This window comes from Dendrobates tinctorius, unplaced genomic scaffold (assembly GCF_039654945.1).
Source record: "Dendrobates tinctorius isolate UK_male_01 unplaced genomic scaffold, ASM3965494v1 ptg000251l, whole genome shotgun sequence".
Classification (NCBI taxonomy): domain Eukaryota; kingdom Metazoa; phylum Chordata; class Amphibia; order Anura; family Dendrobatidae; genus Dendrobates; species Dendrobates tinctorius.
In genome coordinates this window covers 10,521,668-10,535,009 of record NW_027361918.1, presented here as the reverse complement: position 1 = coordinate 10,535,009, position 13,342 = coordinate 10,521,668, and the positions used below count along the sequence as shown (strand labels likewise).

Here is a 13,342-nt window from a genome sequence, read left to right as displayed (position 1 = left end):
CAACCTCTTCTAAATAGTTGTGTTTTATAAACTTCATCATTGCATATCAACTGAACTTTTCTGTCAACAGCAAACGTGTCTCGGATCAAAAACACTAGTCAAAATCCTAAATCCCAGTACAACTCGTGCCAAAGGACCAGAAGGAGATTCGCGACCTCTCAGAATTTTCTATATTCAAACCAAACCATAAAAGATCAATCTTTTCGCTTGGGATTGTGCTGCATTACAACTTTTTTCTACAAACTAGGTAAGTTTTTTTTCATTCCCCCAGTTTGGTTCTCTATATACAGAGAAATGGTTTACTAGAAAAATTGCTCGACTGTATTTGTAGGCCATAATTCACATTGTGAAACCCAGCGGTCGATGGATCGAAACCAACCTCTGCTAAATAGTTGTGTTTTATAAACTTCATCATTGCATATCAACTGAACTTTTCTGTCAACAGCAAACGTGTCTCGGATCAAAAACACTAGTCAAAATCCTAAATCCCAGTACAACTCGTGCCAAAGGACCAGAAGGAGATTCGCGACCTCTCAGCATTTTCTATATTCAAACCAAACCATAAAAGGTCAATCTTTTTGCTTGGGATTGTGCTGCATTACAACTTTTTTCTACAAACTAGGTAAGTTTTTTTTACTCCCCCAGTCTGGTTCTCTACATACATAGAAATGGTTTGCTAGAAAATTGCCCGACTGTATTTGTAGGCCATAATTCACATTGTGAACTCCGTAGATGTTCTTCAAATATGGGAGAAAGGAATCTGTACTTAAAAAAAAAAAAAAAGCACTCAATGGCACATTTGACTATAAGTAAACTGTGACATGGTGTGGCGTGAAACTGATAATGGCGTTCGTCGGGCATGGGGGATTAGCTCAAGTGGTAGAGCGCTCGCTTAGCATGCGAGAGGTAGCGGGATCGATGCCCGCATTCTCCAATACAATCTTTGGATTCCTTTTTCAGTTGGCCGAGTGAATTGTTTATGCCACCTGCTCGTGGCACACACGTCCAAACCTTGAAGACTTTCAACAATGGCTAAATCAAGCCTTCGATAGCTCAGCTGGTAGAGCGGAGGACTGTAGATCTAAATTAGCAATCCTTAGGTCGCTGGTTCAATTCCGGCTCGAAGGAAGTTTTGTGTATTCTATCAGATGTTTTCAACCTTCTGGCAAATACCAGACAGCTATGCTCTTTCTGGACATGTAGACAGAAACACAACCGGAAAGTTTTTTCTCCAGTTTGCCTTGTGAATTCAAAACTTAGGCAGCAACAGTGCTTTTACTTTATGGAGATGCTGAGCACCAATGTGAAAACGTCTTCAACTGTAGCATGCTACCCAAGCAAAAGGAACCAACGTCCCTGGGTGGACTCGAACCACCAACCTTTCGGTTAACAGCCGAACGCGCTAACCGATTGCGCCACAGAGACACAAACGCCTGCCGAACTTTCGTCTAACAGCCGGACGCACCCACCAGTTTTAACCGGAACCTTAAACAATGGTCAGACACCATTTCCTCTAATGATTTTCAACAATAATATGACACAAGAAAGCAAAAAAAAACAAAGAAACAATTGCAGAACCCCAGGAGTACTCTAGTCGCCAACAAATATGTAATGGCTGAAAATTTACATGTCATCGACCTGAACACAAACAGTCATTAGAATTTTACTCTGTACATCTGTTAACACAAGCAGAGTGGCGCAGCGGAAGCGTGCTGGGCCCATAACCCAGAGGTCGATGGATCGAAGCCATCCTCTGCTAAATTGTGCTGCATTGCATCTTTTTCTACAAACTAGCTAAGTTTTTTTCACTTCCCCATTTTGGTTCTCTATATACAGAGAAATGGTTTGCTAGAAAATTGCTCGACTGTATTTGTAGACCATAATTCACATTGTGAAACCCAGCGGTCAATGGATTGAAACCAACCTCTGCTAAATAGTTGTGTTTTATAAACTTCATCATTGCATATCAACTGAACTTTTCTGTCAACAGCAAACGTGTCTCGGATCAAAAACACTAGTCAAAATCCTAAATCCCAGTACAACTCGTGCCAAAGGACCAGAAGGAGATTCGCGACCTCTCAGCATTTTCTATATTCAAACCAAACCATAAAAGATCAATCTTTTCGCTTGGGATTGTGCTGCATTACAACTTTTTTCTACAAACTAGGTAAGTTTTTTTTCATTCCCCCAGTTTGGTTCTCTATATACAGAGAAATGGTTTACTAGAAAATTGCTCGACTGTATTTGTAGGCCATAATTCACATTGTGAAACCCAGCGGTCGATGGATCGAAACCAACCTCTGCTAAATAGTTGTGTTTTATAAACTTCATCATTGCATATCAACTGAACTTTTCTGTCAACAGCAAACGTGTCTCGGATCAAAAACACTAGTCAAAATCCTAAATCCCAGTACAACTCGTGCCAAAGGACCAGAAGGAGATTCGCGACCTCTCAGCATTTTCTATATTCAAACCAAACCATAAAAGGTCAATCTTTTTGCTTGGGATTGTGCTGCATTACAACTTTTTTCTACAAACTAGGTAAGTTTTTTTTACTCCCCCAGTCTGGTTCTCTACATACATAGAAATGGTTTGCTAGAAAATTGCCCGACTGTATTTGTAGGCCATAATTCACATTGTGAACTCCGTAGATGTTCTTCAAATATGGGAGAAAGGAATCTGTACTTAAAAAAAAAAAAAAAAAAAAAAGCACTCAATGGCACATTTGACTATAAGTAAACTGTGACATGGTGTGGTGTGAAACTTAGCCACAGAGACACAAACGCCTGCCGAACTTTCGTCTAACAGCCGGACGCACCCACCAGTTTTAACCGGAACCTTAAACAATGGTCAGACACCATTTCCTCTAATGATTTTCAACAATAATATGACACAAGAAAGCAAAAAAAAACAAAGAAACAATTGCAGAACCCCAGGAGTACTCTACTAACCAGAGAAATGGTTTACTAGAAAATTGCACGACTGTATTTGTAGGCCATAATTCACATTGTGAAACCCAGCGGTCAATGGATTGAAACCAACCTCTTCTAAATAGTTGTGTTTTATAAACTTCATCATTGCATATCAACTGAACTTTTCTGTCAACAGCAAACGTGTCTCGGATCAAAAACACTAGTCAAAATCCTAAATCCCAGTACAACTCGTGCCAAAGGACCAGAAGGAGATTCGCGACCTCTCAGAATTTTCTATATTCAAACCAAACCATAAAAGATCAATCTTTTCGCTTGGGATTGTGCTGCATTACAACTTTTTTCTACAAACTAGGTAAGTTTTTTTTCATTCCCCCAGTTTGGTTCTCTATATACAGAGAAATGGTTTACTAGAAAAATTGCTCGACTGTATTTGTAGGCCATAATTCACATTGTGAAACCCAGCGGTCGATGGATCGAAACCAACCTCTGCTAAATAGTTGTGTTTTATAAACTTCATCATTGCATATCAACTGAACTTTTCTGTCAACAGCAAACGTGTCTCGGATCAAAAACACTAGTCAAAATCCTAAATCCCAGTACAACTCGTGCCAAAGGACCAGAAGGAGATTCGCGACCTCTCAGCATTTTCTATATTCAAACCAAACCATAAAAGGTCAATCTTTTTGCTTGGGATTGTGCTGCATTACAACTTTTTTCTACAAACTAGGTAAGTTTTTTTTACTCCCCCAGTCTGGTTCTCTACATACATAGAAATGGTTTGCTAGAAAATTGCCCGACTGTATTTGTAGGCCATAATTCACATTGTGAACTCCGTAGATGTTCTTCAAATATGGGAGAAAGGAATCTGTACTTAAAAAAAAAAAAAAAAAAAAAAAGCACTCAATGGCACATTTGACTATAAGTAAACTGTGACATGGTGTGGCGTGAAACTGATAATGGCGTTCGTCGGGCATGGGGGATTAGCTCAAGTGGTAGAGCGCTCGCTTAGCATGCGAGAGGTAGCGGGATCGATTCCCGCATTCTCCAATACAATCTTTGGATGCCTTTTTCAGTTGGCCGAGTGAATTGTTTTTGCCACCTGCTCGTGGCACACACATCCAAACCTTGAAGACTTTCAACAATGGCTAAATCAAGCCTTCGATAGCTCAGCTGGTAGAGCGGAGGACTGTAGATCTAAATTAGCAATCCTTAGGTCGCTGGTTCAATTCCGGCTCGAAGGAAGTTTTGTGTATTCTATCAGATGTTTTCAACCTTCTCGTGGCACACACATCCAAACCTTGAAGACTTTCAACAATGGCTAAATCAAGCCTTCGATAGCTCAGCTGGTAGAGCGGAGGACTGTAGATCTAAATTAGCAATCCTTAGGTCGCTGGTTCAATTCCGGCTCGAAGGAAGTTTTGTGTATTCTATCAGATGTTTTCAACCTTCTGGCAAATACCAGACAGCTATGCTCTTTCTGGACATGTAGACAGAAACACAACCAGAAAGTTTTTTCTCCAGTTTGCCTTGTGAATTCAAATCTTAGGCAGCAACAGTGCTTTTACTTTATGGAGATGCTGAGCACCAATGTGAAAACGTCTTCAACTGTAGCATGCTACCCAAGCAAAAGGAACCAACGTCCCTGGGTGGACTCGAACCACCAACCTTTCGGTTAACAGCCGAACGCGCTAACCGATTGCGCCACAGAGACACAAACGCCTGCCGAACTTTCGTCTAACAGCCGGACGCACCCACCAGTTTTAACCGGAACCTTAAACAATGGTCAGACACCATTTCCTCTAATGATTTTCAACAATAATATGACACAAGAAAGCAAAAAAAAACAAAGAAACAATTGCAGAACCCCAGGAGTACTCTAGTCGCCAACAAATATGTAATGGCTGAAAATTTACATGTCATCGACATGAACACAAACAGTCATTAGAATTTTACTCTGTACATCTGTTAACACAAGCAGAGTGGCGCAGCGGAAGCGTGCTGGGCCCATAACCCAGAGGTCGATGGATCGAAACCATCCTCTGCTAAATTGTGCTGCATTGCATCTTTTTCTACAAACTAGCTAAGTTTTTTTTCACTTCCCCAGTTTGGTTCTCTATATACAGAGAAATGGTTTGCTAGAAAATTGCTCGACTGTATTTGTAGACCATAATTCACATTGTGAAACCCAGCGGTCAATGGATTGAAACCAACCTCTGCTAAATAGTTGTGTTTTATAAACTTCATCATTGCATATCAACTGAACTTTTCTGTCAACAGCAAACGTGTCTCGGATCAAAAACACTAGTCAAAATCCTAAATCCCAGTACAACTCGTGCCAAAGGACCAGAAGGAGATTCGCGACCTCTCAGCATTTTCTATATTCAAACCAAACCATAAAAGGTCAATCTTTTTGCTTGGGATTGTGCTGCATTACAACTTTTTTCTACAAACTAGGTAAGTTTTTTTTACTCCCCCAGTCTGGTTCTCTACATACATAGAACCAGACTGGGGGAGTCTGTTCTATGAGTCAACAGTGTGATGCAGCAGCAAAAAAGGCAAATGCAATTCTAGGATGTATTAACAGAAGCATACAGTCTAGATCACGTGAAGTCATTATTTCCCTCTACTCCTCTTTGGTCAGAAATGGTTTGCTAGAAAATTGCCCGACTGTATTTGTAGGCCATAATTCACATTGTGAAACCCAGCGGTCGATGGATCGAAACCAACCTCTGCTAAATAGTTGTGATTTATAAACTTCATCATTGCATATCAACTGAACTTTTCTGTCAACAGCAAACGTGTCTCGGATCAAAAACACTAGTCAAAATCCTAAATCCCAGTACAACTCGTGCCAAAGGACCAGAAGGAGATTCGCGACCTCTCAGCATTTTCTATATTCAAACCAAACCATAAAAGATCAATCTTTTTGCTTGGGATTGTGCTGCATTACAACTTTTTTCTACAAACTAGGTAAGTTTTTTTTACTCCCCCAGTCTGGTTCTCTATATACAGAGAAATGGTTTACTAGAAAATTGCTCGACTGTATTTGTAGGCCATAATTCACATTGTGAAACCCAGCGGTCGATGGATCGAAACCAACCTCTGCTAAATAGTTGTGTTTTATAAACTTCATCATTGCATATCAACTGAACTTTTCTGTCAACAGCAAACGTGTCTCGGATCAAAAACACTAGTCAAAATCCTAAATCCCAGTACAACTCGTGCCAAAGGACCAGAAGGAGATTCGCGACCTCTCAGCATTTTCTATATTCAAACCAAACCATAAAAGGTCAATCTTTTTGCTTGGGATTGTGCTGCATTACAACTTTTTTCTACAAACTAGGTAAGTTTTTTTTACTCCCCCAGTCTGGTTCTCTACATACATAGAAATGGTTTGCTAGAAAATTGCCCGACTGTATTTGTAGGCCATAATTCACATTGTGAAACCCAGCAGTCGATGGATCGAAACCAACCTCTGCTAAATAGTTGTGATTTATAAACTTCATCATTGCATATCAACTGAACTTTTCTGTCAACAGCAAACGTGTCTCGGATCAAAAACACTAGTCAAAATCCTAAATCCCAGTACAACTCGTGCCAAAGGACCAGAAGGAGATTCGCGACCTCTCAGCATTTTCTATATTCAAACCAAACCATAAAAGGTCAATCTTTTTGCTTGGGATTGTGCTGCATTACAACTTTTTTCTACAAACTAGGTAAGTTTTTTTTACTCCCCCAGTCTGGTTCTCTACATACATAGAAATGGTTTGCTAGAAAATTGCCCGACTGTATTTGTAGGCCATAATTCACATTGTGAAACCCAGCGGTCGATGGATCGAAACCAACCTCTGCTAAATAGTTGTGTTTTATAAACTTCATCATTGCATATCAACTGAACTTTTCTGTCAACAGCAAACGTGTCTCGGATCAAAAACACTAGTCAAAATCCTAAATCCCAGTACAACTCGTGCCAAAGGACCAGAAGGAGCTTCGCGACCTCTCAGCATTTTCTATATTCAAACCAAACCATAAAAGATCAATCTTTTCGCTTGGGATTGTGCTGCATTACAACTTTTTTCTACAAACTAGGTAAGTTTTTTTTCATTCCCCCAGTTTGGTTCTCTATATACAGAGAAATGGTTTACTAGAAAATTGCTCGACTGTATTTGTAGGCCATAATTCACATTGTGAAACCCAGCGGTCGATGGATCGAAACCAACCTCTGCTAAATAGTTGTGTTTTATAAACTTCATCATTGCATATCAACTGAACTTTTCTGTCAACAGCAAACGTGTCTCGGATCAAAAACACTAGTCAAAATCCTAAATCCCAGTACAACTCGTGCCAAAGGACCAGAAGGAGATTCGCGACCTCTCAGCATTTTCTATATTCAAACCAAACCATAAAAGGTCAATCTTTTTGCTTGGGATTGTGCTGCATTACAACTTTTTTCTACAAACTAGGTAAGTTTTTTTTACTCCCCCAGTCTGGTTCTCTACATACATAGAAATGGTTTGCTAGAAAATTGCCCGACTGTATTTGTAGGCCATAATTCACATTGTGAAACCCAGCGGTCGATGGATCGAAACCAACCTCTGCTAAATAGTTGTGATTTATAAACTTCATCATTGCATATCAACTGAACTTTTCTGTCAACAGCAAACGTGTCTCGGATCAAAAACACTAGTCAAAATCCTAAATCCCAGTACAACTCGTGCCAAAGGACCAGAAGGAGATTCGCGACCTCTCAGCATTTTCTATATTCAAACCAAACCATAAAAGATCAATCTTTTCGCTTGGGATTGTGCTGCATTACAACTTTTTTCTACAAACTAGCTAAGTTTTTTTTCATTCCCCCAGTTTGGTTCTCTATATACAGAGAAATGGTTTACTAGAAAATTGCTCGACTGTATTTGTAGGCCATAATTCACATTGTGAAACCCAGCGGTCGATGGATCGAAACCAACCTCTGCTAAATAGTTGTGTTTTATAAACTTCATCATTGCATATCAACTGAACTTTTCTGTCAACAGCAAACGTGTCTCGGATCAAAAACACTAGTCAAAATCCTAAATCCCAGTACAACTCGTGCCAAAGGACCAGAAGGAGATTCGCGACCTCTCAGCATTTTCTATATTCAAACCAAACCATAAAAGGTCAATCTTTTTGCTTGGGATTGTGCTGCATTACAACTTTTTTCTACAAACTAGGTAAGTTTTTTTTACTCCCCCAGTCTGGTTCTCTACATACATAGAAATGGTTTGCTAGAAAATTGCCTGACTGTATTTGTAGGCCATAATTCACATTGTGAAACCCAGCGGTCGATGGATCGAAACCAACCTCTGCTAAATAGTTGTGATTTATAAACTTCATCATTGCATATCAACTGAACTTTTCTGTCAACAGCAAACGTGTCTCGGATCAAAAACACTAGTCAAAATCCTAAATCCCAGTACAACTCGTGCCAAAGGACCAGAAGGAGATTCGCGACCTCTCAGCATTTTCTATATTCAAACCAAACCATAAAAGGTCAATCTTTTTGCTTGGGATTGTGCTGCATTACAACTTTTTTCTACAAACTAGGTAAGTTTTTTTTACTCCCCCAGTCTGGTTCTCTACATATATAGAAATGGTTTGCTAGAAAATTGCCCGACTGTATTTGTAGGCCATAATTCACATTGTGAACTCCGTAGATGTTCTTCAAATATGGGAGAAAGGAATCTGTACTTAAAAAAAAAAAAAAAAAAGCACTCAATGGCACATTTGACTATAAGTAAACTGTGACATGGTGTGGTGTGAAACTGATAATGGCGTTCGTCGGGCATGGGGGATTAGCTCAAGTGGTAGAGTGCTCGCTTAGCATGCGAGAGGTAGCGGGATCGATGCCCGCATTCTCCAATACAATCTTTGGATTCCTTTTTCAGTTGGCCGAGTGAATTGTTTGTGCCACCTGCTCGTGGCACACACGTCCAAACCTTGAAGACTTTCAACAATGGCTAAATCAAGCCTTCGATAGCTCAGCTGGTAGAGCGGAGGACTGTAGATCTAAATTAGCAATCCTTAGGTCGCTGGTTCAATTCTGGCTCGAAGGAAGTTTTGTGTATTCTATCAGATGTTTTCAACCTTCTGGCAAATACCAGACAGCTATGCTCTTTCTGGACATGTAGACAGAAACACAACCGGAAAGTTTTTTCTCCAGTTTGCCTTGTGAATTCAAAACTTAGGCAGCAACAGTGCTTTTACTTTATGGAGATGCTGAGCACCAATGTGAAAACGTCTTCAACTGTAGCATGCTACCCAAGCAAAAGGAACCAACGTCCCTGGGTGGACTCGAACCACCAACCTTTCGGTTAACAGCCGAACGCGCTAACCGATTGCGCCACAGAGACACAAACGCCTGCCGAACTTTCGTCTAACAGCCGGACGCACCCACCAGTTTTAACCGGAACCTTAAACAATGGTCAGACACCATTTCCTCTAATGATTTTCAACAATAATATGACACAAGAAAGCAAAAAAAAACAAAGAAACAATTGCAGAACCCCAGGAGTACTCTAGTCGCCAACAAATATGTAATGGCTGAAAATTTACATGTCATCGACCTGAACACAAACAGTCATTAGAATTTTACTCTGTACATCTGTTAACACAAGCAGAGTGGCGCAGCGGAAGCGTGCTGGGCCCATAACCCAGAGGTCGATGGATCGAAACCATCCTCTGCTAAATTGTGCTGCATTACAACTTTTTTCTACAAACTAGGTAAGTTTTTTTTCATTCCCCCAGTTTGGTTCTCTATATACAGAGAAATGGTTTACTAGAAAATTGCACGACTGTATTTGTAGGCCATAATTCACATTGTGAAACCCAGCGGTCAATGGATTGAAACCAACCTCTTCTAAATAGTTGTGTTTTATAAACTTCATCATTGCATATCAACTGAACTTTTCTGTCAACAGCAAACGTGTCTCGGATCAAAAACACTAGTCAAAATCCTAAATCCCAGTACAACTCGTGCCAAAGGACCAGAAGGAGATTCGCGACCTCTCAGCATTTTCTATATTCAAACCAAACCATAAAAGATCAATCTTTTCGCTTGGGATTGTGCTGCATTACAACTTTTTTCTACAAACTAGGTAAGTTTTTTTTCATTCCCCCAGTTTGGTTCTCTATATACAGAGAAATGGTTTACTAGAAAATTGCTCGACTGTATTTGTAGGCCATAATTCACATTGTGAAACCCAGCGGTCGATGGATCGAAACCAACCTCTGCTAAATAGTTGTGTTTTATAAACTTCATCATTGCATATCAACTGAACTTTTCTGTCAACAGCAAACGTGTCTCGGATCAAAAACACTAGTCAAAATCCTAAATCCCAGTACAACTCGTGCCAAAGGACCAGAAGGAGATTCGCGACCTCTCAGCATTTTCTATATTCAAACCAAACCATAAAAGGTCAATCTTTTTGCTTGGGATTGTGCTGCATTACAACTTTTTTCTACAAACTAGGTAAGTTTTTTTTACTCCCCCAGTCTGGTTCTCTACATACATAGAAATGGTTTGCTAGAAAATTGCCCGACTGTATTTGTAGGCCATAATTCACATTGTGAAACCCAGCGGTCGATGGATCGAAACCAACCTCTGCTAAATAGTTGTGATTTATAAACTTCATCATTGCATATCAACTGAACTTTTCTGTCAACAGCAAACGTGTCTCGGATCAAAAACACTAGTCAAAATCCTAAATCCCAGTACAACTCGTGCCAAAGGACCAGAAGGAGATTCGCGACCTCTCAGCATTTTCTATATTCAAACCAAACCATAAAAGGTCAATCTTTTTGCTTGGGATTGTGCTGCATTACAACTTTTTTCTACAAACTAGGTAAGTTTTTTTTACTCCCCCAGTCTGGTTCTCTACATACGTAGAAATGGTTTGCTAGAAAATTGCTCGACTTTATTTGTAGGCCATAATTCACATTGTGAACTCCGTAGATGTTCTTCAAATATGGGAGAAAGGAATTTGTACTTAAAAAAAAAAAAAAAAAAAAAAGCACTCAATGGCACATTTGACTATAAGTAAACTGTGACATGGTGTGGCGTGAAACTGATAATGGTGTTCGTCGGGCATGGGGTATTAGCTCAAGTGGTAGAGCTCTCGCTTAGCATGCGAGAGGTAGCGGGATCGATGCTCGCATTCTCCAATACAATCTTTGGATTCCTTTTTCAGTTGGCCGAGTGAATTGTTTATGCCACCTGCTCGTGGCACACACGTCCAAACCTTGAAGACTTTCAACAATGGCTAAATCAAGCCTTCCATAGCTCAGCTGGTAGAGCGGAGGACTGTAGATCTAAATTAGCAATCCTTAGGTCGCTGGTTCAATTCCGGCTCGAAGGAAGTTTTGTGTATTCTATCAGATGTTTTCAACCTTCTGGCAAATACCAGACAGCTATGCTCTTTCTGGACATGTAGACAGAAACACAACCGGAAAGTTTTTTCTCCAGTTTGCCTTGTGAATTCAAAACTTAGGCAGCAACAGTGCTTTTACTTTATGGAGATGCTGAGCACCAATGTGAAAACGTCTTCAACTGTAGCATGCTACCCAAGCAAAAGGAACCAACGTCCCTGGGTGGACTCGAACCACCAACCTTTCGGTTAACAGCCGAACGCGCTAACCGATTGCGCCACAGAGACACAAACGCCTGCCGAACTTTCGTCTAACAGCCGGACGCACCCACCAGTTTTAACCGGAACCTTAAACAATGGTCAGACACCATTTCCTCTAATGATTTTCAACAATAATATGACACAAGAAAGCAAAAAAAAACAAAGAAACAATTGCAGAACCCCAGGAGTACTCTAGTCGCCAACAAATATGTAATGGCTGAAAATTTACATGTCATCGACCTGAACACAAACAGTCATTAGAATTTTACTCTGTACATCTGTTAACACAAGCAGAGTGGCGCAGCGGAAGCGTGCTGGGCCCATAACCCAGAGGGCGATGGATCGAAACCATCCTCTGCTAAATTGTGCTGCATTGCATCTTTTTCTACAAACTAGCTAAGTTTTTTTTCACTTCCCCATTTTGGTTCTCTATATACAGAGAAATGGTTTGCTAGAAAATTGCTCGACTGTATTTGTAGACCATAATTCACATTGTGAAACCCAGCGGTCAATGGATTGAAACCAACCTCTGCTAAATAGTTGTGTTTTATAAACTTCATAATTGCATATCAACTGAACTTTTCTGTCAACAGCAAACGTGTCTCGGATCAAAAACACTAGTCAAAATCCTAAATCCCAGTACAACTCGTGCCAAAGGACCAGAAGGAGATTCGCGACCTCTCAGCATTTTCTATATTCAAACCAAACCATAAAAGATCAATCTTTTCGCTTGGGATTGTGCTGCATTACAACTTTTTTCTACAAACTAGGTAAGTTTTTTTTCATTCCCCCAGTTTGGTTCTCTATATACAGAGAAATGGTTTACTAGAAAATTGCTCGACTGTATTTGTAGGCCATAATTCACATTGTGAAACCCAGCGGTCGATGGATCGAAACCAACCTCTGCTAAATAGTTGTGTTTTATAAACTTCATCATTGCATATCAACTGAACTTTTCTGTCAACAGCAAACGTGTCTCGGATCAAAAACACTAGTCAAAATCCTAAATCCCAGTACAACTCGTGCCAAAGGACCAGAAGGAGATTCGCGACCTCTCAGCATTTTCTATATTCAAACCAAACCATAAAAGGTCAATCTTTTTGCTTGGGATTGTGCTGCATTACAACTTTTTTCTACAAACTAGGTAAGTTTTTTTACTCCCCCAGTCTGGTTCTCTACATACATAGAAATGGTTTGCTAGAAAATTGCCCGACTGTATTTGTAGGCCATAATTCACATTGTGAAACCCAGCGGTCGATGGATCGAAACCAACCTCTGCTAAATAGTTGTGATTTATAAACTTCATCATTGCATATCAACTGAACTTTTCTGTCAACAGCAAACGTGTCTCGGATCAAAAACACTAGTCAAAATCCTAAATCCCAGTACAACTCGTGCCAAAGGACCAGAAGGAGATTCGCGACCTCTCAGCATTTTCTATATTCAAACCAAACCATAAAAGATCAATCTTTTCGCTTGGGATTGTGCTGCATTACAACTTTTTTCTACAAACTAGGTAAGTTTTTTTTCATTCCCCCAGTTTGGTTCTCTATATACAGAGAAATGGTTTACTAGAAAATTGCTCGACTGTATTTGTAGGCCATAATTCACATTGTGAAACCCAGCGGTCGATGGATCGAAACCAACCTCTGCTAAATAGTTGTGTTTTATAAACTTCATCATTGCATATCAACTGAACTTTTCTGTCAACAGCAAACGTGTCTCGGATCAAAAACACTAGTCAAA

General features: G+C 40.1%; 5 non-coding genes across 5 annotated transcripts; all 5 read left to right on the top strand.

The window, feature by feature from the left end:
• The first annotated feature begins 861 nt into the window (after nt 1-861).
• On the top strand, nt 862-934 carry TRNAA-AGC (transfer RNA alanine (anticodon AGC)). The gene has a single exon. It is a non-coding gene; the product is annotated as a tRNA-Ala (tRNA).
• Nucleotides 935-1,042: 108 nt separating this feature from the next.
• On the top strand, nt 1,043-1,128 carry TRNAY-GUA (transfer RNA tyrosine (anticodon GUA)). Its single transcript is given in 2 exon segments — nt 1,043-1,079; nt 1,093-1,128. It is a non-coding gene; the product is annotated as a tRNA-Tyr (tRNA).
• Nucleotides 1,129-3,907: 2,779 nt separating this feature from the next.
• Nucleotides 3,908-3,980, top strand: TRNAA-AGC (transfer RNA alanine (anticodon AGC)). Its single transcript has one exon. It is a non-coding gene; the product is annotated as a tRNA-Ala (tRNA).
• Nucleotides 3,981-4,088: 108 nt separating this feature from the next.
• On the top strand, nt 4,089-4,174 carry TRNAY-GUA (transfer RNA tyrosine (anticodon GUA)). Its single transcript is given in 2 exon segments — nt 4,089-4,125; nt 4,139-4,174. It is a non-coding gene; the product is annotated as a tRNA-Tyr (tRNA).
• An 87-nt stretch (nt 4,175-4,261) lies between these two features.
• On the top strand, nt 4,262-4,347 carry TRNAY-GUA (transfer RNA tyrosine (anticodon GUA)). The gene is given in 2 exon segments: nt 4,262-4,298; nt 4,312-4,347. It is a non-coding gene; the product is annotated as a tRNA-Tyr (tRNA).
• Nucleotides 4,348-13,342: the final 8,995 nt, after the last annotated feature.